This window comes from Aphelocoma coerulescens, chromosome 3, assembly GCF_041296385.1.
Source record: "Aphelocoma coerulescens isolate FSJ_1873_10779 chromosome 3, UR_Acoe_1.0, whole genome shotgun sequence".
Taxonomy (NCBI): Eukaryota; Metazoa; Chordata; class Aves; order Passeriformes; family Corvidae; genus Aphelocoma; species Aphelocoma coerulescens.
The window spans coordinates 97,535,329-97,561,948 of record NC_091016.1 but is presented as its reverse complement, the minus strand read 5'-3'; the positions used below and the strand labels follow the sequence as shown (position 1 = coordinate 97,561,948).

The 26,620-nt window shown below is 35.1% G+C and overlaps 1 long non-coding RNA gene across 1 annotated transcript; it reads left to right on the top strand.

Annotated features, from left to right (window-relative positions):
* The first annotated feature begins 3,070 nt into the window (after positions 1–3,070).
* LOC138107371 (uncharacterized) lies at positions 3,071–24,652 on the top strand. The gene is made up of 3 exons (XR_011149456.1): positions 3,071–3,156; positions 6,090–6,226; positions 24,223–24,652. It is a non-coding gene; the product is annotated as an uncharacterized lncRNA (long non-coding RNA).
* Positions 24,653–26,620: the final 1,968 nt, after the last annotated feature.

Here is a 26,620-nt window from a genome sequence, read left to right as displayed (position 1 = left end):
TGCAAGCCAGATACCTATCATTAGGCATGGCTAAAATTAAGTAAGATGAATTGCTTTTTAAGTGACATGCCCAAGGAAAAGTAATTATGTCTTGTAAAGTAATTCCCTCTGATTTTTTTCTGAAAAGGAATAAGTTCTAAAAAGGATACAGCATGTACAGATTCATGTTCTAACTCTGAGAAAACAAATGAGTTCATATATTTAGGCAATGTTTTTTTTGGGGTGTCCAACACAATGTTACTAAGACCATTATGGGACTGTATAGAATCTGCTAGTATTGGAAAAGAATCTCATCAGAGAGAGAAAGATAGCAGATTTAAGTCTTTGACAAGAGAAATGTGTTGGGACTAGGAAAAAGAACCCACAACTGTTTTGTGTGAGTAGGCCTAGGTTTAATTTGTGCTATTCCAGGCTTTTATGTCTTTCTTGTATTTTTTTTTTATACCTAATATAGCAGAATTTATCTCCGGTTTATAGTATAATAATTTTGATTAGTTCTAAGGGAATATTCAATTTTTGTAATGATCTGTGACTTGCTTAAAAATAGAATAAACACTTTAACACAGAATTGTCCTTGCCCTGAGAACTACTTGATTTATTCCTTGCCAGCAGTTCTGCACCTAAGGTCTTATTTAAAATATGTTGTTCACTCTTTCTGCCTTAACTCCTTCAGTTTATTTCAAGGGGAGCCAGAATTGTTTGCCTTGGGCTTTCCACATGACTGTGGTCCTTTTCTTTTCAGATCAATTCCTGAGGCAAGAGATATAACCACAGCAAATCTTTAGAAACAATACTTTATTGGCTCCAGAACTATCTGCTTTCTTTTCAGGAACAAGTATAAAGCAGAACTCATAGAATTTGTGGCTGCACAGATTAATTGGGCTTAAAGGACCATTATTGCTTCTCCTCATTTTTGGAAGGGGGTTTGGAACATGGACAAACTGATAAATTGAGATCTCTATGTACTGGGCAATTTTGTAAATAATTTGCATCTCAGTTACCTAAATGGTAATTCTAAGAATTATTTTTAAATTATACCTAGTTTATGGATTCTGAACTCTTGAAAACACAATTCTGTTATTTGTGATCCACGTGCAAAACAATACCTAAAATTACACCCATTCTGTAGTTCTCTTAGATACATGGATATTCTCATCCTTACTTTTTCAATCAAATCATAGATAACTGTAAAAGTTAAAAGAAATGATAACTGTAAATATAAGAGGAAAAAAGAACAGTACATTTAGATTTTTCAGCTTCTTAGCCTTCTGAAGATTGTATTACAATCTTTTTTTACATGCACAACAATCTTTTGCAATAACTGAGGCCCATACTTCTATTGGCATCTGAGCGGAGCAAATTAGTTGTGAGTAAACATATTCTTATTTAATTTCTTCTTACAACAAATCTTTTTAAGAAGTACAAAAAGGAGGCAGAATGTAGTAATAATAACAAGAACAAAACTTTTCAGTTATTGTGGTGTGGTGCATTGACTTCACTGACCTCCAGGTTCCCACCAAGCCACTCTATCATTGCCCCTTCTCAACAGGAGAGGCGGAGAAAATATGATGAAAAGCTTGTGCATCAAGATAAGGATGAAGAGCACATACCAGTTATTGTCACAAGAAAGTATGACTCAGCTTAGAGAAATTAATTTAATTTCTTTCCAATTAAGAAATATAATGAAGAAATAAACCCAAACATTAAAAAACATCTTTCTCCCACCCCTTCCTTCTCCCATGCTCAACTTCCCATCTGATTTCTCTACCTACTCCCGAGTGGCACATGTAGATGAGCAATGGGGGATTGCGGTCAGCTCATAACATCTCTGCTTACAATCTTTCTCCTTACAATCTTCTGATAAATTCTGGGGTCTCACCCATGGGATACAGTCATTCATGAACTTCTCCAATGTCAGTCGCTGCCACAGGGTGTAGCTCCTCATGAACTACTCCAGCTTGCTCTCTCCATAGTGCCACAGGTCATGCCAGGACCTTGCTCCTTTGCAGGCTCTTCACAAGATTGAACCTTCCTTTGGGAACATCCCTCTACTCCAGTATGAGCTTCTCCCTGGGCTGCAGATGACTATTGGCTCCACCATGGACTTCTGTGGACTGCAGAGGGACAACCTCCATCAGTTTCCAGTGTCTTCTCATGGAAGTGACCTGCACAGCACCCCCTACTATCAAACTTTGCTACATAAACCAAATACATATGGACACTGCATAAGGACTGTGAGGAGTCTTTAGACTGTAAGAAAGTATAATCCTAAGTCTGTAGACTAAAGCTGACATGTCAGATATAAATCTGTGTATTACCTATTCAGCCAATGTCATATCTGCTTTGGTTTTGCAGCAATACAAATCAAAGTGGTTTTACAAAGCAGGACCTCTCAGTTAAGAATCTCCATTATTAAATAGCCAATTTGCAAGGAACAAGATATATGGGTTCCATGTCTCTCAGAGTCCTGTATCACCTCCTTTCTTTACTATCACATCATCTTCAAAGAAAATTACTCCCACTTACAGTGATCGATGCTTGACAGAGTAAAAAGTTATTCTATAAAAGGGATGGATAGTCCAGTGCAACTGTAGAATAGCTTACTACTTTGTTTTCCATAGTTTCTACATATATTATGTTCAACACATTTCTGAACATTTCATGGTGTCCAAGTACCATTCATTATAAAAAACAGAACTGGAAGGCAGAACGCCATACATTAAAGAGTAAACTCAGAAGCACAGATGTGGACTCTTACTAGCAACAGATCACAATATTTTCATGGACAAATCTAAATCTAATGCTCAGCCTAAATATGATTATGTTTATTTTCTCTGTTGGTTGCATCTGGTACTTGCAAGGATTTTATTCTCAAGTGTTGATTTACATCAACAGAATAATTCATAATTATTGTTGTAAGTTATTTGATAATATATATCATTGTGTTTGGAGCCTCAGCCACAGTGTCCTGGATGAAACTAAATATCTTGCATCTGTGATCCCAATTTATGCAAATTGTTACAGGCTGCTAAAATTAGCTGTTTCTAGGCCACTTTATGTGACTACATGGGTTGCCTCTTTCGTGTGTGTGCGTGTTTGTAGAAGTGAAGGACATTGCATCTTTGCTTTTCCTTTCTGACACGCTAGAAAATAAAGGTATACTGTGTTCTCTCATATATAACACTGACATATGCAATTGGATACCTGTTCTTTTTAGTTCTCTTGTTCCAGCTGCTAACAACTGGGTGCTAATATGATATAAAAGCTATTAAAAATTATATTTATATATTGTTCTGTTTATACCATCTTTTATATTAAAAATCTATAAATGCATGTTCTAATAATTTCTTGAAGTTGATAGTATAGCCATAAGAAAAATTACTTTTGGAGAAAATAATCTCCTCTGGTTTGGTAATACGTATTTATACCTTTAAACTGTTTATGTTATTAGTAATTTTTTATCATCTTAGCATATTTAGCTTAGGAGGGACTCTGCTTTGTTGTGGAGAGGAATATGTCCTCTTCCTCTCTCTCTTTCATCATATCCAGTATTTCTAGGTCTGAGTATTTTTTTCTCCATAAGAAGTTCCCAAGAGGAATATTTATAAAATTACTTTGAAAACCAGCAAAATAATAATTTCTAGATTGCAATATTTTGTCAGTCTTATCTGATCAACAAATGTGATCTAAAGTGTGTTATTCTCTTTATTAAACTCCTATGTGTTTTATTTCCTGCTGCTGCATATATTGATAAAGGTTTAAAATTCGCTCTTTTATTGATCAAGCCTTCAATGAATGAGTTTGTTACAAAGTTCAGAATTCATCAAACTAAAATAATTCAAAGGTCTTTCTCACAATGTTTAGACCCCAAAATAATTTGTTTGTTTTGCTGCTAAAACCATTGCAGAATGCATTGTGGAAAACGGCAGCTACACAAGACAGACTAGAGCACAACTGCATTTTTTTGTGTTGATGTCGCAATTGTGTAAAGAAGAGAATATATTTATATAGAAAAGAAAGAACTATGGAAAACAAAATATATTAAATGGTGTCACCAAGCTTTAGGCACCTAGATGGTTGCAGGATAGAATTAGATTTTATGAATGTAATAGCATTCACACTGACTTACGAGTGGTAAGATGCTACCCAGTGTTTGGGAACAGCAAAGCTCCTATATGACACAGGAGGATAGAAACAATGGTGTATTGTCGTCAGGCTTAGACAGATAAAGAAGATGCAGCGTACAGTGAGAGAAATAAAAAAATGTTTTTGCAATTTAGAGAAGTAAAAGACATTTTAGGGAATAGAATATGTATTCATTTTTGTTGACAATTTATTGATCTAGCTTCTTTGGCAATCAGTTTTTAAATTATTTTGTGTTGGCTCATAGTTTCAATTCCTTCTCCTCTGTTATTTAACCTTCTCTCAGTTATTTTTTATGTATGTGCATTCTATAGCTATGAGCTAGGCTGAGTTTCCTTTGTATTTTTGTGATGCCTTTTGAGACACTGAGGCAAAAATAGTCATGAATATGAGAATGACAAGGATAATGTTAGTACTCAGGAAAGGTAATAAATGTTCTTTTTTCCTCTCTTATCACCTTTTCATTCTGAAACTCAGTAGAAACTATCTGGTTTAATATTCTTTCAAACAATATCCTTACAATCTAAATTTAATAAGTCTTTGATGGGAAGTTAAATACAACTCTAGCCAGCACAGGGGGTGTAGCAAGATGATGGCAGCAGGGCCTGGGACTTCCCCATGCTGGACACAGATGATTCAAGTCAATGCACCCACCATGGGGCACAGCTGAGCCCACAGATGAGGGGGTAGTGGCTTCAGGAAAACACAATTAAAAATGGGCAAAAAATTTCAGATAGTGGAGGGATGACAGACTCAGAAATAATGACAAAAAAGAGGCAACACCATGGTGAGAGAAGAAATCTCTCTGGAGGTAGTGCTGCAGGCACCAGAGCAGAGATTCCCCTCAGGCATGTGGGAAGACCCCAAGTCAAATCTTGTTTGCCCATGACAGTAGCTGGCAAGGGATCTCTCTATCTTTATGTGAGCCTGTGAGCTTTTCTATCTCATTTTCTCCCCTGCCCTTGTGAGGATGGAGAGTGAGAGAGTGGCTGAGATGGAATTTGGCATCCAGACAGCATCAATCCATCACACACACACTAGATGTAACATAAAAGATGTAGGTAAAGCAGAATATAGAATATAGAACATAAAATACCTAACATCCGTATTTCCAGAATTACATTGATTTCAAATCCAGGGGAAAAAATCCTTATTGGCAGCTCCGGGACAAAAGAAAAGGAAGCTTTGACACAAGGCAGCATGCTTTCATAATAAAAGAAAAAAATTTGGTCTTAAGATTGTGATTGAAATAATTAACAAAAGAGTGAAATTGCCTGCAGAGACAATTTTGACAGGGCCTCAAGAGCAGTGGTAGGACACAGTGTCCCTGTACAGTGTCCCCCCCACCACTGCCCACACCCCGAGCCCCACATCAGCCCCTGGGGGTGTCAGCTGATGCTGATGGTCCCAGTGAAGCTGCAGCAGGGCTGGCCTCCAGCCCCCACAGCCCTGCCCTGTCTGGCCATGGACCCTGCTGAGCTGGGCTCACGCTTTGGCTCAAGTTGAGCCTGTCCTCAGACTGTGCCCAGGGATATGCCTGATGCCCAGGGATGAGACTTCCTCGGTGTCCCTGCCACTGTCTTGTTTCTGGCTAGGGTGCCTCATCCCCACCTTCCCCAGCAAGTAGGCAAGATTTTGGGAGGGAGAACTGGAACCTATATACAAGGCCAAAGAGATATTCCATATCACACAACATTGCGCTCAAGTACAAGAGCTCATGGAAAGGAGGAGGAAGGTGGTATTTTCATGTTTATACAGCTTGTCTTACCAAGTAATTTTACCCATGCTAAGGTCCTGCTTTCCCAGAATAGGCTGAGCATATGCCTGCTGATGTTAAGCAGTGAATAAATTCATTATTTTTCTTAGTTTCCATATATATCTATATATACCTGCTAAACTGTCTTTATCTCACTTTTGCTCTTCTGCTTTTCTCCCTCATCCCACAGGAGCGGAATAAGCAATGACAGGATGGAAGCTTAGCTACCACCTGGGGTCAACCCACCACAAGCACATAATTGTCCTGGTTACAGAAAATAATTTAGTATTGTGCTACATTGAGTATAAAGCTACAAAGTCTACACAGGTAATATATGAGTCTAGAGAGATTTGTGGAGAAATAATTAGATGGTATCACTAGCAAGAAATGAGGCCTCTTAGTTTGAAGTGATGTATTTATAGCAGATTTTATGAGAATGTACTTTTATGGACTTCTTGTAGAAGAAGAGCCTTGAGATCTTTTCCTAATCATTCACACTCTTGTTTTACATATGAAGTAGACAATACATATTTTCAAGACAGTTTTCTTCCTGGGTTTTTTTAACACATGTTAGCTTATGATCTACATGCAGGTGTCTTGGTTTGAGACAGGATATAATTTTATTTAAGAGATTATATGGGATGCATTTTGCCTTCTCCCTTTAGTGCAAGGAGCACATCACTATTTGTTTACATGCCTTTGTAGTTGATACTCCCACCCCTGAAGGCAGGGTAACTGAGGATCTTTTTAATAGAGACCCTTGGGGCAGATTAGAGTGAAACACTGAATGGCCAGTGCATATATACCTATCTATAAAAGAAAGAAAAAGATAAGCATAGATAGTGCAGAGGAAAAATGAAGGGTGACAGGAACAAGAATGCTCACTGAGTCAAACGGGTTTGACTTCTGGGAGCTGACATTCTGTTTCCCTGACTTTAAACAGGTCTCTTATGCTACATTACTTAGCTTAGCCTGACTACTGACTGTGTTTGTCCTTGTAGTGCAGTTACTCTGACCTTAATCAGGCCAAATTGATCATCACTGAAAGGATGCTTACTTAGGAAAAGTGCATAGGTTGAAAAGTTAAAACCTTTATGAATATATATATATGTATAGAGAGAGATACACTTTGAATGAATAATATTTTCTGTGGTATTGCAGATGATAAAGTGATAAAAGAAAGTTAAAAATTTTAAACCTGGACTGAAAAAAAAGGAAATGTGGTATTGATTTATTCACAGACAGTATGTTCATATGGGTTTCTTATATTTCTAAATCTAGCCTTAAAAATTGTCCAGGTTCTATATCTCTCTGTGAAACTCAAGAGCGCTATTGATCTCATTTTTCTGGATTCAGTTTGCACACATTCTCCCTTCATAGCAAGATCTGTATGCCTACCACAAACCATACTATTCACACACATCTTTATGTGAAAGGAATGATGTGTAGAGATGAGAAAGAGTGTGTTAATTAGGAATTAGAATAGAATCATAGAAAAAGAATATGCTGAGTTGGAAGGTACCCATCCGAATCATTGAGTCCAAGTCCTAGCCCTGCAGAGGACACCCCAAGAGTCACACCATGTGTGCCTGACAGTGTTGTCCAACTGCTTCTTGAACTCAGACAGGCGTGGTGCTGTGACCACTTCCCTGGGGAGTCTGTTCCTGTGCTCAGCCTCCATCTGGGTGAAAAATCTTTTCATGATCTGCAGACTAAACCTCTCCTGTCTCAGCTTCAAGCTGTTTCCTTGAGTCTTGTCACTGGTCACGGGAATGAAGAGATCAGTATCTGCTCCTCGGCTTAAGAATTAAAAACATGACTACACCTGGATATAAAATGGAATTCAGGTTAATTTTGCCTAATACAGCATTCAACTCCCTGCCCACGGGAGGTATAGTTTCATCAGTGTCATACTGTCAGAGTCTCTGTCTGAACACTTCTTCCTATTTCACAACAGATAAAGATAGGTATACTACAAAAAAAAATTGATTCAGGCAAAGCAAATATATATGAAGATACAAATGAAAAGTATTGCTATATAAGGCTCTTCCAAAACATCCAGTTTAATAACTTATTAATGTCTATTGAAACAGTTTTTGTTTTTACTTTGGTGTCTGCGTGATAAATAAAAAGGACAGAAGGAGTGGTAATGGGGTTCTTAAAATTTGTAAGTTTATATGAATGGTTGTGAGCTGTTTCACTTAATTTGTACGTACTTCTTGTTAGGTGCTATTTCTAAACAATGTATTAACACACTTCAAAATTATTTTTTACTGACTGGGCCTGAGAGCAGTTTAAAGAAATTGCTTGGGAGTCAATAGATAAGTTTTTATTTTCATGCTGTAATGCAGCTATTTGTTTGTTTTATCTAACTAGTGCTAGGACACATATTTCAAAAAAAATCTCCAATGACTTCTGCACGCAAAGCTCTAATATAGAACCTGAATAGCATTAATGTTATGCAGTATACTTTTAGGAATCAAAAAGTCAGATAGCCATTCCTACAAAAAAACTCTGGAATGTGATTCAATTTATTGCATGACAGGTAAGTTACTATTTACTTATATTTCATAGAGGCTGGCAGGTAAATTGACTCTTATATATGGGTCTGATTCAAAGAAAAGAGGAAAAGGAAAATTTGTATATTTTCATCTCAAAGGATTAAGGTAAAGAAGAAAGATGTAATTAATGGTATCAGTTGCTGGTCTTTTGGAAAAGTAATATATTTTTCATTCTTTAGGACGACAGTCTCTGACACAAACGCTAGCATACTTTTGATTTTTAAGATATTTGGTAAATATATTTTATTTGCTTGTCCTAGTAGTCCTTGAGAACTAGATCCTAAAATAAAGAAATCCTTATTCATAAGGAAACAGTCCATCTGCATATTGTTCCACAGTAATCTTTTCCCTTTTCCCCAAATTCACCCAACAAACAATTATAAAGACACGAATAAATGTCTCTATATTTTTCTGACCTCTATACTTTTGTCAAATTGATATATTAGTTCATAAAAAGCAGGTAACAAATTTTAAAGACTAAGTGGACATATTGACTCCTAATGAACAGTAGCTAAACAAAAAATTGTTGCGCACTTTGTTTCTAAAACAAAGCACTGGCCATGTGGGCAGTATTCTTGGCTGAACTGCAGTACAGATGGTGTATTTTTGGTACAAACAAGATTAGAAAAGGTTAGATGACTTTGTTTCCTCAAGATCCTGAGTTTGGTACTTTACAGCAAACAATAATAAATATCATAAAAGCTTTGAATGAGATTCACTGGAAGAGTTGATATTCAGTGCCTTACCAGATGTGCAGGGAGTTCTCAGGAAAATGGTGTTCCAAATATTCAAGAACTTTCCTTTCCTTTCCTTTCCTTTCCTTTCCTTTCCTTTCCTTTCCTTTCCTTTCCTTTCCTTTCCTTTCCTTTCCTTTCCTTTCCTTTCCTTTCCTTTCCTTTCCTTTCCTTTCCTTTCCTTTCCTTTCCTTTCCTTTCCTTTCCTTTCCTGCCCTGCCCTGCCCTGCCCTGCCCTGCCCTGCCCTGCCCTGCCCTGCCCTGCCCTGCCCTTCCCGCACCTGCCCTTCCCGCACCTGCCCTGCCCTTCCCTTCCCTTCCCTTCCCTTCCCTTCCCTTCCCTTCCCTTCCCTTCCCTTCCCTTTCTCTCTCTTTCTCTTTCTTTCTCTCTTTCTCTTCCTTTTTAACACACTTGATGCCCTAATGATGGATGATAAAAAGGATGAAGAATAAGGGAAAGCAATACCTGGTTTTCATCTCTAAACTGCTGTTGAAGAACACCCAGATATATTGTATTACAGTGCTCCAGGGTTTTGAAACTTGGAAGTTTCTGGAGCATTTTTCTTGTATTAATAGCAAAAAGAGCTCATAAAGCATATTTTAGCAACATTATAGCATGGTAAACTACTTTAAAGAAAAATACACTACTTTTTATTTTGTTTATTTATTTACAATAGGTAGCAATTACTTTATGGAAAGTCTATAACGTTATAACTTGTATTCTCTAGCAGCAAACAATATTTGGTATGCTTTGTGCATTGTCTCCAGGCTCATTTCTTTTTTATTTCTCATTGTAGCACACAGAGTTATAATTCAGAGACAATATGTAGTAAGGTGGCATATGACCAGATAAATTAGGTACCTGGAAAAGATATCATGCCAAACTATCCTTTAGCACAAAGTTGTACATTGAAATAATATCCAAGTCTTTAAAAAGGTTTTCTGTTACCTTCAGTGAGAGTACATCTGAAGGCAAGGCCTGCTCTTAGCAGTGCTTGGTGCCTTGCAGGATGAAGCTTTACTGAATATTTCATCAATTATAGGAGCACTTTTTCATATGGTATGAGATTTAATACCTGTTTCTAATGATCGCTCAGTCCATCTATCTGATCACAGCATTTCTACAATTGTGACTCTGGAATGTGATTGCTTCTTTTTATTGTCATCATATATCTTACCATAAGTCACAGCATGCCAATTAAAGTGTTCTTTTCAGAGGGGCTTTTTGGCATCATATTTTATAATTTATTATTTTTGGTCAATCAATAACCACATCTTCAAGTATTTTGTTCAAAAGATAGAAAATATTTTAACTTCTACATTTTTACTTCATTGAGAAAAGGTTACATAGATAAATATAGATTCCTAATTGTGTCATTTTAAAAGGAGTGGGAAAGTTGACACCAGGAAATGAAGGCAAGGAGTGTTGTTGCCTTACATGTAAGTAGTATTTATTTCTACTTTCAGGACGTTTAAAGAATCCAGGGCTCAATATGATTGATTCAAACTGTGCTCCTGAAAACAACAAAAGATACCCCACAGTCAGTCAGAAATATTGACTATTAGAGTTTACTGAATAGTGGTTCAAGCTTTGTCTGCTTAAAAGCCCTGTTCATTTTGTTAAGCTCCCCTAGTATGATACTATTCCTTATAGAAAAGTAACCTTTAAACTACATAATACATTTCAAATTTTGTGCAGAACTCTCCTTGACTTGAAAGGGAGTTCTGCGTGCAGTTGAATGTAGTTCACAAACATGGCAGGAGACAGTGATCTGGGACTTCTTAGTGAAGTTTCCCTAATTCGGGTAACCATTTGGGGATTTATATAGAGATGCAGAGGTGAATGACAAGCAAAACATACTCAAATACTTTTTGTTTTGTTTTGTTTTGGGTTTTTAAATGAAAAATAATATTCTCTAAAAAAAACCTACTGCTCAAAAGTAAGACTATATCATAATTTTCATAGGGTGTAATTAATCATTTTTTCCTTTGCTGAGCTTCTTTGTGACCAATACAAATAGAATTGTCACAGAATGCCATGGTTTTATTGCAATTGAAAACAAATAATGAGGCTGAGTTTCATTATTGCAAAATCAAGATTATTAACTTTGTTTATCTGAATTTAGCATGACAAAAATGCAGCATGATGATCCAAAAATATCAGTTTGTGAACCCTAAAAATGCATGATGGCCCAAAAATATCAGTTTGTGAAACCTAAAGATACATCTCCCCAGACATATACTTTGCATTTTATTTGCATTATTTGCATTATTTATTCATTTCTAACATCTTTTTACTTTATTATGACAAGATTTATTTTAAACATTAGGATAAATTCTTACATATAGGTAACATTCTTACCTGTAATTCTTGCATATATTTCTTTGTGGTTTCAAATTCACATCAGAGCATACTGTGTAACACTGATAGCATTACTGCAGTTTGTTTTTCTATTTTCTTATGAAATAAAAATATTTGTAGAAAAAAATCCTAAGAAAAAGATCCCCTTTATTTTCCTTTTTAATTGGCAAAGAAGGTCAGTACATTTCTAAAGAAAACATAGACATATCAGCATAACTGCACTACAATTCTTTTACCTCAGACTTAAAAGTCCAAAATATTACTTTCACATATTTGATGTTCAAGTAACTTGGCAGTTATTTGTGCAACACCAATCTTTTTACTGGGGGAGCAGAAAAAGTTACAGAGAAGGCCTTGAGTCATTGCATGGTGATTAATTGATTCCTAGTGCAGTCACGAATCCTGTTAAATTCAGTGAAAACTTTGCTTTAATATAAGAAATCCTATAATACACTACCATACTTTGAGAAATTTGGCCATAAAAGTACTAAATACCCGAAAACTTGATATCCAGATAATATATTTTTGTCTTTAATATATTGCTTGAGTCCTACATGTTCTGTAAAATGGGAATAATATTTCATATGATTTGCAGTTTATGATAATAAATGAAGCACTTGAACTATAGGGATAAATGAGAAACAAGAGAAACAGCATAAAGTGACTAATTCTGTGCATATGCTAGTGTTTCTTGCTTTGGCACCAAATTTCCCTAAAATTTTAGAGGCCAAGTGAGATAATTCTCCTCAATTAAGTGTTTATGTTCCTTATAACATTGGTAGAGGGAACTTGACTTCACAGAATGCTTGAGAGAGGGCTAGGATAATACCAGGTTTTTATTTTCTGCCTCATTTTCAGTTGTTTTGTTGGTAATTCTGTTTTTTTCTTTTTAATATATTATATGGCTTTTTGTGGTATGCAGCATCACAGTTTACAAAATGCATATTAAATAAATGTGCCTCTGTCTTCTATTTTACTACTCCATTTTATTGTAGAGGCACAGCTGGAGTTTGAATGACTGAAATTGTAAAGGATTTTAATGTAATGCATTGCTCTGTACAATAATTTAATTTACCAGACATAACTTACTTATTTTTTAATTTAGTCTTTCTGTAAAGAACGTCTTCTTAATGGAAAGGCAAAGCCAAATTATACTTTGTTATCATTCATAAATCATACTTTCTTTTCATGCCTAATTAAATATGAAGTGTCACTAGAATATTGTAAAAAGCTTATTTCTTCCTACTTATAAATTTTCTTCCTTTCAGTTATTGTTGTGGATAGGTAGAACCTTACAAAATGAAGGCCTTGTTACCCCTGTAAAATCATGGTTCACTTCTGTTACTTCAGCTAAGTAAAAAAGGATTCTGGGTGATGACTCAGCTGCAATAGAGGTAGAAAACAAGTTATGTAACGATAGAAAACAAGTTATATAACCATCACATGTTCACATCGTGGTTTATGGTGGTTGGTTGAATTATGATTGTTGTGTTTTAATGGAATGTTACTGATAAAGGCCTAATTGCTTACAAAAGGCCTGTTTTTTTGAATAAACGAGCTCCTTTTTGCACCTGTCTGAGGACACTGTGTTGCTTCTTACACCAACAAGTTGTCATTAAAATATTTTTATTATTTATATTTTTTCAAGGCAACAACTTAATATAACTTTTTCAACACAATCTGATTATTTAAATTTTTTTTCTTGTCTCTCTTTGTACACTGGGTCACACTTTTCCAGCTTGGAGATTGGAAATCAACTCTTTAACTGTTCCTAGTTTTTGTTTGTTTCACTTTTTTAAAGTTTTTTTTTTTTTTTTCTCTATTTCTCAGAGTATCAATGTTAAGTTGCTTGACATTTTCATAACAAACTTGTAGGCTCATTAAAAACATAAGCTTTCAACTGGCTGTGGAGATCCTCTCCATCCCTTGGTATAACCTTTTCTCTCATCCATATGGCCATGAAGGATATTCCCAGGGGAGACTCAGACAATATCAGCAGTAAGCACAGAATTGAGGGGCCTAGAGTGAAAGGCAGGGGAGCCCAAGTGATGGTGGATTTGGCCCCAGTGATGAAATGGAAAAACTTGAGCAACATTGGATGCATCTTGTAAGTCAGTTCCTGGCTATGCAGACATTGCTGCTGGAAGGACTGTGGGTAATCACAAGACCATCGCCGAGTAGCAAGAACATCTAAAGAGAGACAGGACCTACATGACAAGCAGGGCCATAACCCAGCTAATTAATCAAAAACTTAGGAGAGTTTTGTAATGGGTTTAGAGAAAAATGGTGAATAAATACTGAAGAGTAGTTAGTATACCAGATGCAGTGAGAAATGGTATGATGTAGATGGCTGTCACATTTCTAAGAAATTGGTGTAAATGGACACTCATCCTTCAAGCTTGCTTGCAAATGTACAGTATGGAAAAAAGCCCAGGTGGAATTAGAGCTCTGTGTATGTTTGTTCAGTGCATTCCTCCCTTTGGGAACAGAGAGAAACGGTGGGGTAGATCATTAACAAATGTGTTGATGTGGATATATTTAAACTTCTGAGAAAGAACAGGCAGAGAAGGTGAAGAGTTGTTCCATTCCATGTATGGGTACAGCGTCAGAGCATTTTCCCTTTCCAAGGGCTCTGTGGCAGTTGAGAACAAATACTTTACTTATAGCTGCCTATCTCTTTTTAAAAGTAATCAAGTTTTAGAGTAGTAATTTAGATTAGATATTAGGAAGAAATTTTTTTACTGTGAGGGTGGTAAGGCACTGGGACAGGTTGTCAAGAGAAGTTGTGCATGTCCCATCCTTGGAAGTGTTTGATGCCAAGTTGGATGGGGCGTTGAGCAACCTGATCTAGTAGAATGTCTCCCTGCCAATGGCAGAGGGTGGAATTAAATGATCTTTAATGTCACTTCCAACCCAAACCATCCTATCAATAATGATGCTATTGGGGATGTCTTCATGGCCCACCAATGGCAAATAACCTGAATGACAATGACTGATAAGAATGTGAATTTAAATTTTAGGTCTGTATGTGTTTACCCAGAACCAGTCAGGTTACAGAGGAAGATGACCATTGTCTGGTTTCACCAGTAACACTCTGTGAAAAAGTAGGACCCAAAAGTTTTTAAAATTACATAGAATAAAATAAGCATATTTGGCAGAATATTAGAACACATAAATTTAAGATTTCTTTACTCCATAAAATTTTTAATATAATAGCAATTTTTCAGTGAATGCAAAAAATTGATTCTGATCAAACCAATTGGAACAGTCTTTTAAATATTGCTTTCTTAAACAAGTATTAACATTTGTCCTTTCATCAGAAATTCTGTCAGATCTAGTAATCCAAACAAAATTTTTTACTCAACCTAATAAGTGTTTAGACTAATGCAATGCATTTTCCAACTATTTTTAGCCCATTTACAGTGAGAGATATCATGGACATGGAGCCACATATGGTCTCAGTAAAAAAAATTGTTATCAGAAAACAGCTGTACTGTTTCAATGGAGGGAAGAAGATCTGGGTTTTGATGCTTTTCGCATCTTACAACACCAAGAAGAATCCTACTTGGTGTTGGTGGTTTAATGATGGAGGCACCTGTTCACTTTCAGCTACTGTGGATAGATAAAGCCCCATAACTCATTCTTCATGAACAGTAACACAGAACATCTATCAGATGGTAATGACTTTCAGTCACAACTAACATGGAATTAATTTAAACCAGAAGCCTAGTAGAAAAATCATGTACATTATCAATCAGGAAGCCCATTAAACTAAACTAAGATCATATAAGAAGAGAGTGGCAGATTCAAGCACTAAGGTTCCTCTAATAATTGGATGATATTGATCAACATTGAATAAAAGACCAGAATACCAGCACATATCTTGCTTTTAAACAGTAAAAAAAGTAAAAAATTTTACATTTCGGTGTCCTTAATTTGGTGACATTAGGAACAATATATTAATGTTTTATTAAGGAGTGACATAAATTACTTTTTTAAGAAACAAGAAAACATATGTACTTTTTTTTTTTTAGTCATAAGTATGTGGGCTATAGATACTCATTTTCTGATAGAGTATAAAACCAATGAGAAATCAGGGTGCAGACAACTTTGTGTCACTCTGTATATCTTCTACATTGAGAAATTAATAGAAGTACTTAAAGGCTGTGAATTGTAGGATATGATTTTAGATACTAGATCTGTAAAATATGGAGGTTATCTTAAGTTGATAGAACAGTCTGTAATCTTCCTATCAATGTTGCATCCACACCCACAAGAGGGAAGTTCAAACCTCCGTGGATAACATTTGGAGCTCTTATTAAAGAAGTAACAATGGTTGAAAAGTTAAGGAAGTAAATCCAAATATTTCTTAACTGAGTAGGTATCACTACTCAGAAATAATAATGAAAGAAAAGACAAGACACTCATATGTGTAACTAAGAATGTACTAAAAGCTATCAGGATGGGAAAAAAAGCATCAAGTGACATAAAATAAAATATAAAGAGTACTGAGACCATTATGAAGTAAAGCTAAGCAATTTATAAAAGCTAAAAGTGGCATGAGAGGATTTCCCAGGAAAAGAGAAAAACAGTAAAAGATTTTTCATATATAATGTTTTTGACAGGGAAATACAGTCAGCATGCAAATCATGGGAATCCTAATCAGGATGCCTGGAGAGCCCTCAGAATCCTTTCCAATACAGACATTTATCCTCCCAGAGGAGTCCATTCTGTCATAGAGAACTCTTCTTTGCTTTTAATTTGACTTCCTTTTCCCTGTTCAATAAATATCTCTTGGAATTCTTATTTCTCATTTTGCTCATCACAGACACGTACATAACAATATTTTCAATGCACAAGGAAATTAATAAACAGGAACAAATCATGTTATCTCCTCTTAAAGTAAGAATAAAATAAATCTCCTATGTCTAGAGTATCCTTCTATAATGGATTTAGGATGAATATGACAGAAAATTTTCAAGAGATCAAAGACAACAAATTGATTCTTTAAATGTGATAATAAATCTAATATTGCGCACATAAGTACTCTCATACTTATTGAGCACATAAATATTTATTATTAAATATTTATATATTATTATTTATCATTATATATTAAATAAAATTTAATATATTAAATTTAACTACTCTTTAAAAAATACCTTATATAAATATGTAGGAATCATTTTATTTCCCACACAATTTAGGCCTTTTCCTTGTCTTTTGGAAAAAAGCTCTCATTTCTGTTATATTTCTAGCTTTATAAGAGTATGTATGGTATATATATCTCACTTTGTCCAGTTTGGATTTCTTTTCTTTTTTCTTCCCTTGACACATGTTATATTGAATAGAAGTTAAAAATTCTTTATTATGAAGCTTGAAAAAAAAGTCCACTTGTTCTGGATCATGTGATCTTCCTGAATCATGTGATTTTTTGGTATTTATACAGATCCTTCACCTCCTCTCTCTCTTCTTGTTACCCACCCTACCCCTTCTCCTTCCTCCCCTCTCCTCTTTCTTGATTATGCACGCTTGTGGTAACACATATGAGACAAGTCTTGCTTACTTTAGAAGTATTAAGATGCAATGTGCAGAGTTGAAGCTGGCATTCTCGGAGCATGAGTCGTTTTCTGTGAGGGGTTCCATCTACCACCATGACATATGTTTTTAAAGACACCTTCCTGTCGGTGTGATCTAATCCTTTTCAGAGATATAACACTTTTATCTCTTTCATTCTGGTGGCCGATATAAAATAGATAAGAAGACAATTAAAAATGAGTAATGAGTTGATGTTCTTTTTAAGCAATTTCAGCATTTAGCACTAAGCACCTCTAAAACACTACTAGAAGGAATTATTGTAGGGAGAGTTTTTTGGTTTTTGTTTGGTTTTTTTTAATATTGTTTTCCCTTTCTTTATAAGAACAGCACAATGTCTTACATTTCATTAACTGGAGTTTTCCCATATTGTTTTTATCAACATACATTGACATAAAATTGGCAGAAAAAAAATTCCAGAAAATTCCAGAAAAAAAATACTGTAACAAGTCTGTTCAACAGATAGCTATAATTAAGAGTATGTCTAATGCTTTACTGGATTAATTGCTCCTTCTAAAAGTCTGTGAACAGCTAGCGTACAATTGTCCTACTATGGCATTTGCACAATTAAGCAATTTATTTGAGAACCCTTGCAAGGTGAGAAACATTAAGTGCAACAATAAAATCCTCTAAAAACCAGCTTGTAGGTCTTCATGACTCAGGACCTGCTTGTCTTTTCTACATGTGGAGTCACATTAAGGAAGGAACTTGCTGTTTAATTTATTTAGGGAAAATTGCAATTGGGACAATAGGAAGGTAAAATTTAATGTTGATAAGAACTTGTATGCATCCATGCACAGTAGCATTATGCATGACAATAAGATTAATACGAACTGACCTCTATGAGATGGAAGACTAAGAGAAACTTAATTCAGAGGGAATACTGGAAGAGGTCTCTATAAATATCACTCATTATTTTCATGCTAGTCTTCACAAAGGTGACAGGAAAACAAATGACCTCTTATTTACACTATCAAAATCTGCAGATACATAAGCAGCATCATTGCTCTATTTTCTGCTTTTGCAGGAAGTTTAGCCATATATTCTCCACCAGTGCCTCAATATTTCTTATTTTTGAAGAAAAAAGATGTCTATTACCCCCTAATATAGTCCTTAGCAGGGATGACTAACTCAGGACCTGAGAAAGACTCAGGTGTGGTTCATAAATTGGATATGGGGATGCTGTTGCTTTGGATTAGGAAGTAAATAATTTATAATAACTAATTTGAGAGACACTGACAGCCAATTTCAATATTGTTGGATTTGTTTTTCTAAAGTAATTTACAAATCATATTCATCTTCTGTTGCCTGTTTGGAAGCGGTTGATTAAAATTTTTCAATATTTGGATTTTGAATTCAGTTCATAATTTATAATTAAATAGATAGGCAACATAGTATTTCTGTGTCCTCACAGATGGGGGCAAAAAGTTTGGAAGCAAAAGTGAAGGAAGGCAGTGCTGGAGCTGTGAAGGGTTTAAGATTGTTGAGAAAAACATTGCAGAGGCGAGAATTCAGAAAAAGGCCCAGGTGAAAAGTGCTTTTCTATCTCTGCCCTTTCCTTATTAAAATTTCTTGTAAAGATTCACTGTTTCTGTGATAGACACAAAATAAGATTTTTATATTTATGACACATAAAACCTGTGGGATTTAGGGCATATTGTCTGCATTTTCTGTATCTACTAATAATTTTGTAAGGTCTTTAGAAAAGATTTCTTTTGTGTCTGCTGCTAGATAATCAGAAATAGAAACAAAAGGTTTGATATACACAGTATGATAGTCAAGATTTCCTTCCAATTGTAATCAACTATATAATGTGAAAGGTACCAGGGACCTGGAGTTTGCTGAACTACTGTAGCTCATAGTATTCAACCGTATTTCTTGTCAATGTAGGTAATGGCTGAGAATTAGTGACAGGTTGCCATCAAGGAGATAGATAGGTATCTAAAAGAGGATTTCACAACCCTGCTGGCTGCCTCAGTTAGAGTAGAAAATTAAAAGGAACAAATAAGGCATATGTTCTACCCCTTTTCATTTCCAAGCATCTAAATCCAGGCCAACTGGAAATTTTTTCCTTCACTCAGCTGTAAGACATCTCAGCTATAAGACAGATAAAATGACTATGCAAGCCTAAGTTTTTAGTATCCCAGATAGGTTTTAACTGAAGAGATTTTGACAAGTGCATAAAAATGTAATCAAGTATGTGGCCATGTACTCAACTGAGTTTGTATGAGGCTCAGTCAAGGCATGGTCTTACAAGGTGTAGACAGTGTACTGAAAGTAGAATATCTTCTAGGAGTACCTTGGACAAGGGCTTTTAATGGTGTTACCAGATGAAAAATTGTCTAGACCTGGTGAACTAACAAAATGCTTATTCTTCAAAGCCCACTGGCCCATAGAACTGCACAATGCCCATTTTGTAAGAAGGAGAACTAGAAGACAACCAGCCCCAGTTTTCTGCCAGCCTTACTGGGTCACAGTCAGTCAGCTATAACTTTGGGGTCTCTGACCACTAGAGATCACCAAAGAGACCCCCAGGACAAAAAAATGCATACATGGAGGGGGGGAATGGGAGGGAGGGATATGTTAATGATTTTGGGGAAATGATTACCATATGTATGTTTATTCTGGGACAACGAATGAATGTTTGTAAAACATAGTATATAAACAGAAACTTTCCTGTACTCAGCATGCACAATTTTTAGAGGAGATATCCCCTCGCACATCTGGCCAAATGCAGAATGTCTGCTTCTTAATGCTATGTTGATGTTAAGGACTTTCTTTATTTTTGCTGAATTTTTGGCAAAAATATTGTAGGGGTTGGTGTGACTGGATCCATCTCCATCATAACTTAAGATAGGAAGGGAAAGCACTGCTGAAAAGTTTTAATTCTTTTAATGATTTTAAGAAAGACCATTAAACCATATGGCACCAGTGGTGAGACTGGAATCACCTCATTAAAACTGAAAATCAGCAATATCAGAAACTTAGGTAGCTAAAACATTAGAGCAACTATGGGGAGAAACTATAAAGTTGCTTCATTTTGGTGTGATATGCGTCTAAGTCCTCCTATCCACTAGCTTTGAAGTATCATTTTAGGTAGGAAAGTATATAATGGCTTAGAACAGCATTACATAGAACATACAGTTATTCTGTGAAATAAAAATATATTATTTTCCTCTTTTTTTTTTTTCTTCTCCTATTGGAACAGGATTCCCAGGAAAGTGGTTGAGGCACCATCACATATTTAACAGACATGTAAATGTGACACAAAAGGACATGGTTTAGCAGTCAACAGTGCTGGGTTGATAGTTGGATTCAAAGGTGTTTTCTGACCTAAACAGTTCTATGATTCTATTCTTCGCTGGGTATTTCTTCTCTATACACACTTCAGACTGCTATCATTGTTTTATGGAAAATGGAAGATACATAGATGAAGTACTAAATGGAAGGTACATAGATGAAACATTATGACGTGTTCGTCTGCATTCAGATCATTATATTTCCTGCAATTGCTGTTTAAGTTTTTACAATCCAGGATCACAGATGTTTATGTATAGGCACTTCACATGAATCCAATAAACATTTCACCATTACAACAGAAAGAAATCATTGCTCAAGGCTGCATTTCCAATGGTCTGAGTCATCTATTTGCAAGCCAATATACGTTTCATTTCCATACTTTTGAAAACAAAGGGAGAAATATTTCTAATTCTAAATGTGATCTGCATTATTTTGAAACACTAGCTTAACGAATCTACACATATTAAAAATATGAGTACCTTTGTACCACAGTCTTTGGCCTTATCCCTTTCTTCCTTGTTACTGTTATAACTACTTTTTCCACTACATTAATCACAACCAGTTATCACTTTTATACAGATTTTGGATTATCTTCATTGTACTCTACATTTATTTGGTCCTTTTGATGGATAATTCAGCTGCACTATAACACTTGAAAGCTACATTGTCCTTCTACCACATAGACAGTAAGCAATTGGGGGTTTATTGCATGACATATTTGTTAATGAGGGAAAAAAAAAATAAACATACTTTGTCCTTAATACCCACACAAAAAAAAGTGTATCTAAAATACAACTGTCTGTGACATCTACTTATAGTGGTAGTAATCACTTACTATTTTTTCTAATAATAATGATTGAATTAACTTTTAGTTCTATATTTCTAGTATCACCTTTTGTGTTGTAAAATGTGTTTTCTCATTTTGCCATCCATGTGAAAACAAGACTTGCCATTACAGTAACACATTAATGCATTCTCTTCTTTTTAATCTTCACTGGTGCTGAAGGCAGCAGGAGAATACATTAGGCAGAAGAGAGAGGGATTAAGATCACGTTTTGCAGTAATGAGGACTTGGATCAGCTTATATTTGGCTTGAAGTGGTACTTCTTTAGCCTACCTTTATTCTACCCATGGACTTTATATCACTTGCAGATTTATGTATTATTATAACCTTTTTTTTTTCTTTCTAAATTAAAGTCCCCCTAAAATTCTGCCACTAGGATATGGAAGGTATCGTATCCTAAGACAACTATGAAAAACATTATTTTGGTCTGAAATTGCTGGTAAATCTTTCTGTTTCCAATTTATTCTGATTTTCCTGTTAGTGTAGCTGATCAGAGACCCAGATATATCTCTCTCATTCATCTGAGGAAATGTAAATAAGTACTTCTCTTGAAGTCATCTGAAAGGTATGTTCTAATAACAAGAGCTTATACATGCAAAGAAAGAAGCTGAACATAAATTTAGGTTCAAAACTAGATAGTGTGTGTACAGCTGGCATTGGAGTTTGATAAGAGAGAATAAACTACAATATTTCTCATATTTTTCAGTTTATTCATTTTTAAGAACCTTGATTTACTGGAGAGGATATTTTTCAGCAAGCAATTTCTACTTTTACTTTAGTTTGATTGTGAGATACATCTTTTCCCACTCACTTTCTCCAGGACAGTATGATTAAAAGCTAGCAAAATGATTTTTTAAGTTGTTTTCAGAATTAAATTCTGGTTGCACCAAAATGGCCATAAGTTTCAAAGATATCCACAACAGGTAATTATTAGGTCATATGCAATAAAATAACGTCTTTTCCTGTGTTCAGTGTAGGATAAAACACAGTAAATTATAAATTTTTTGACAGTATTTTGGGGAGTGAATTAAAAAAGGGAATTGGATCTAAGTTTGAGAGTTTGTTTTACTTTTTACTTCATTAGCAGACTGATTGTGATTTTTAAAATTTTTACTTAGGTTGCCACTATCTTTCATGAACAGAATCTGGAAATATTTCGTGCATCCTCACTGGCTTCCTCTATATTTTATTATTTATTGGTGAATGTCCCTTTTGATTCTTAAGTTGGTCTCTGGTTGTATTAAATTTGCCAGGGGTGGGCAGGGTATGAAAACTCATCAATAAAACTTATTTTTTTCTCTTTGTGCCCTTCATGCCGCCTTGTGTCTTGACAAATGTCAAAATTTGTTTTCTGTGTCATTTTATGTTTGAGTAAGAAGATTGAGAATTCCAGACACTTCTACCCAGCTTACTTCTCTTGCCAATGAATGTTAGACAAAATGTTTCTTGCATGGTACACTATCGGTTTCGGAAGAGATTCTCACATCACCTCTCAACAGTTAAATGAATGTTTTAAAAATCAATAAACATTTCAAGAGAAATGTTAAAATCAGCTTTACACCACTGTATGTAATACTCTGGTTGCTACAGTTGTAATATGGCTATTGTTAACACAAACACAGTATAACACATAATTTTAAACTGCTTGGAATTGCCTCTATCCTCATATGCTGAAGAAGCTTCTCAAATTCCCTTTGTGCCCTTCCAGAACTCCTTTCATCATGATGCTGTTTATATAACTATTTGATGAAGTGCTTTGAATTCCTAATGAGCAGATGTTAGCTCTATGGAAGTTATGTTATCCTCCTTGTTGGTTGGACACATAACTTCTAAGGCAAGGGATTGTTCAATAAATAATTAATGACAAGAAGCTTTCCTAGGTGGATGAGAGACAGATCCTATTTAAAATGATTTTGTCTCAGTGGTTGATCTGTCTAACTCCAGGGTTATTTTATCTCAAACTTGTATTAGTTCTGCTTCAATTAGCATTTTATTCCCCAATGGGGCACTGCTAATTAATTAGTTATTGTTCAGTAACTTCATCTTCTGGTCTTGACTCCGTCCACTCAGTCTAGTGTGCATTGATCAGCCTCTGGATCTGTGGCATGTTCTTTTTAAGGCTGCTAAATGACTGACTGGTCTGAGTGAACCAAATATTGACCTTGACTTCAAGTCAGTAAGGTATTTAAGCACATACCTATGTCTAAGAAGGAGAATAATGCAACACATTCAACTAAACTTTTTCTTTCTGCTTAAAGTTAGGCAGATACTTTATTACTAAATTGCAGTTGGAGCTTTAGCTGATTGACTTATTGGTGAAGTATCCCAGCTGTTTTGAGGAGTAAAAACACTGAAACTTGGACATTTTTTTTGTATCCATCCTATCTATCTTAAACTAAGTCATATTAGATATCTCCTTTGTAAATAAGAATGTACAAAAATCTTTGCCATGGAAAAATCACTCATAGGAGATTGTTCTTTCTAAAAATATGACATTTAATATTTATCAAGGCCTCAACACAAAATGTTTTCAAAATAGTGCTCGTATCCATTTCTCCCTATTGGTGGAAAAGGACTGGTTAAAACTATAAGGGGAGGAAACTAATTTTAGAGAGTCTACCTCTTAAATTTTCTTAAACCAAGAAAAGAAGAAACAAAGTTTTGATCCCAGGAATATTAGACCTCATGTAATTTGTTTTTATGAACTACCTAGGGCCCATCCAATCCAATTATGGAAATGTGACTAAGGATCTCAGTTAGGAATCAGTGGTTCTCATTCCTTATATAAACAATGCATTTATACAACATAATTAGTAAGTGCTCTGAAAGGGTGACAGAATTTCAGGGGAAGATGTTTTCTTTGTAAGTGTATCTTCATTCATTGTCTTTAATAGTCATAAATATCTCTTTTACGTGCTTTTGTGTAGGTGGCATTTCCATAGCTTTGGAGAGAAGTTGTTGCCAATGCCCAGAAAACCAAAGTGAAGAAACCTGTATGCTGAGAAAGCAGTGTCTGAAAGTTTCCATAGTATTTGTAAGCTCAGAAGAGCTGCTGATTCTTCAGGAATGGATGGTCTTGGGAGACCAAGAGGCTTCTTCTACATGGCGGTTGCATGGCTGTGCAACTCAGGCTGTATTTAAGAGGTCAGGGACTGCTTAAATGCAGATGAAGACTGTAGGGTTGTAAGTATGCATGGTGAAACAGACCTCTGAAGGTCTTTATAAACACCTGTATAGAAGACACTGGTATGCCAGCAACTCTTTGTCCTTGTGCCTACTGTTCGAAATCGAGTCCAAATTGAGACCTGGACGATAACTGTGAGATAACTGTGTGAATACCTGTGTAAATGAACTTTGTGTGAATAAATAAGTGTATGTTTTTTGAATGTGTATGTGTTTTGTTAGCAATCATGTTATTAATAATTCTACTGATAAAAACAACTTAGTGTTTAAAAGCTTTCATATGAAACACTGTGATCTGTGCCTTCCCTCTGACTCAAGGGAGAGAAGATGTACGTTATGGCAATTTTCCCAGTTTCAGCGTCATAGTTCCATATTAGTTACCTAATACCTTAGTTACACATAGCTACCTACATTTCAGTAGTTTGGGTTTGGGACAATCTTTCATCCACATTTTTCTGATCTTTATAGCCCCTATTAATTTAAGAAAATACTTTGCACTTTAAAGTGTTAGTGGAATAATAATAATAAAAAAGCAATATTTTCATAATTGGGCTAGTGATGAATACTGGACATCTGTGCTATCTATCTAAAAGTCCAATTTAGCCTGAGTATTCCTTAGCAAAATGTGTTATTTTTAAAAGAAATCAAATTAAACCATGCTCTTTAAAGAAATTTTGATTATGTGTTTATCAAAATAGCTTTTTCATTGCAAGAATATTTTGGAATGGAGCCCAAAGAGAGTAATTTATGTGTTGTTTTTTTTACCCATGAAGTCGAAAAGCCAGCAGGTATCATTGAAAATAAGAAAGCAAATATCATTTTATTAACCTGTGAAAAATGTCCTAAACATTTGAATTACTGTTCTTTTTGGAATTGCCTTCACTGAATTTTTTAAAAAGTCTGGAATTACAGAAGGGGAATGGAAACTGTATCCAGGTGCAGTCCAATTCCTGTCTAAATTTTGGTGAGTCCTTCAACACAGTGAATTTCTGAAGAGATGGATTCAGAGCCCAGTCCTGTACTAGTATCTTGAGCATTCTCCATTCTAATTTCTCCATCTTACTTTTTGTTTACATATTCCATGTCAATTTTTGCTGCTAAAAACACAAACAAAAGTTCTTCCCCCACTTTTCATGTGATGTTCATAAAGGAAATAGTTATTAAAATCCAAGAATTCTCTCAAATCTTAAAAAAAGACTTACATTAAAGCATCCTAAGGGCTAGTTAGAAGATTATGTAAACAGACATAATGTTTGGTTTAAAATAATTAAAACTTTTCATACATATATATTTTATGAGAATAATTTGAACAATTTTGTTTTTAGACATTTGCTTTGATTTTCTCATTTTCAATATAGAATAAATTATATCAGAGATGCACACAGCATATTAAAAAAAAAATCCCTAACTTGGGGTGTGATAGAACATTTGGTTTCACAGTTTAAGTTATAATACTGTAGTGCATACAATACTTTTCCTTATTACAGAAAATGTAAATACTGTAGGTCTTTTTCATGTTATTATGGGTTTTTTTTCAATTAGGAAATCATAGTTGAAAACCTGACTAGCAATAAAGACTTTCAAGTGAATGTTGCTGTGAGGAAAACCAAGAAACAGCATTATAAATAAAAATCATGTTGATTTAAATTGGTGAAACTTAACCTGGAACTGCTGCAAGGCACTCTGGCATAAAACAGAAACCACCCAAGAGCCACAATACATGTTTTACTAGTCTACTATACAAAAAAATACCTGTAAAAAGATATTATAAAATAGAGGTTAAAACATTCATCCATTGCATTATGTATTATGTACTAACAGGATTATCTATGATAGGGTCAAACTGGTTTCTTACATTGTAAATCAGAAGGGAAACTACAGTGCTGTTAGATAAGGATGGTTAGTTGTATGGTTGGGCAATTGTCTGTTATCTTCAGTCTACAGAACGTCTGCTGACAGAAATACTAAAATGGGCATTTGGAAACTTCCTTACATTGAGAAGCAAATTTCTGCTATATTGATGGTCAGATTCTTTAATGTTATAAACTGCATTTTAGTGAGAATTATCTAGTAAAAATTTAGGGCATGTCTTGTAGGGCTTATCATTAGCATTGTGCACACCACTATGTTTTTAAATAATTG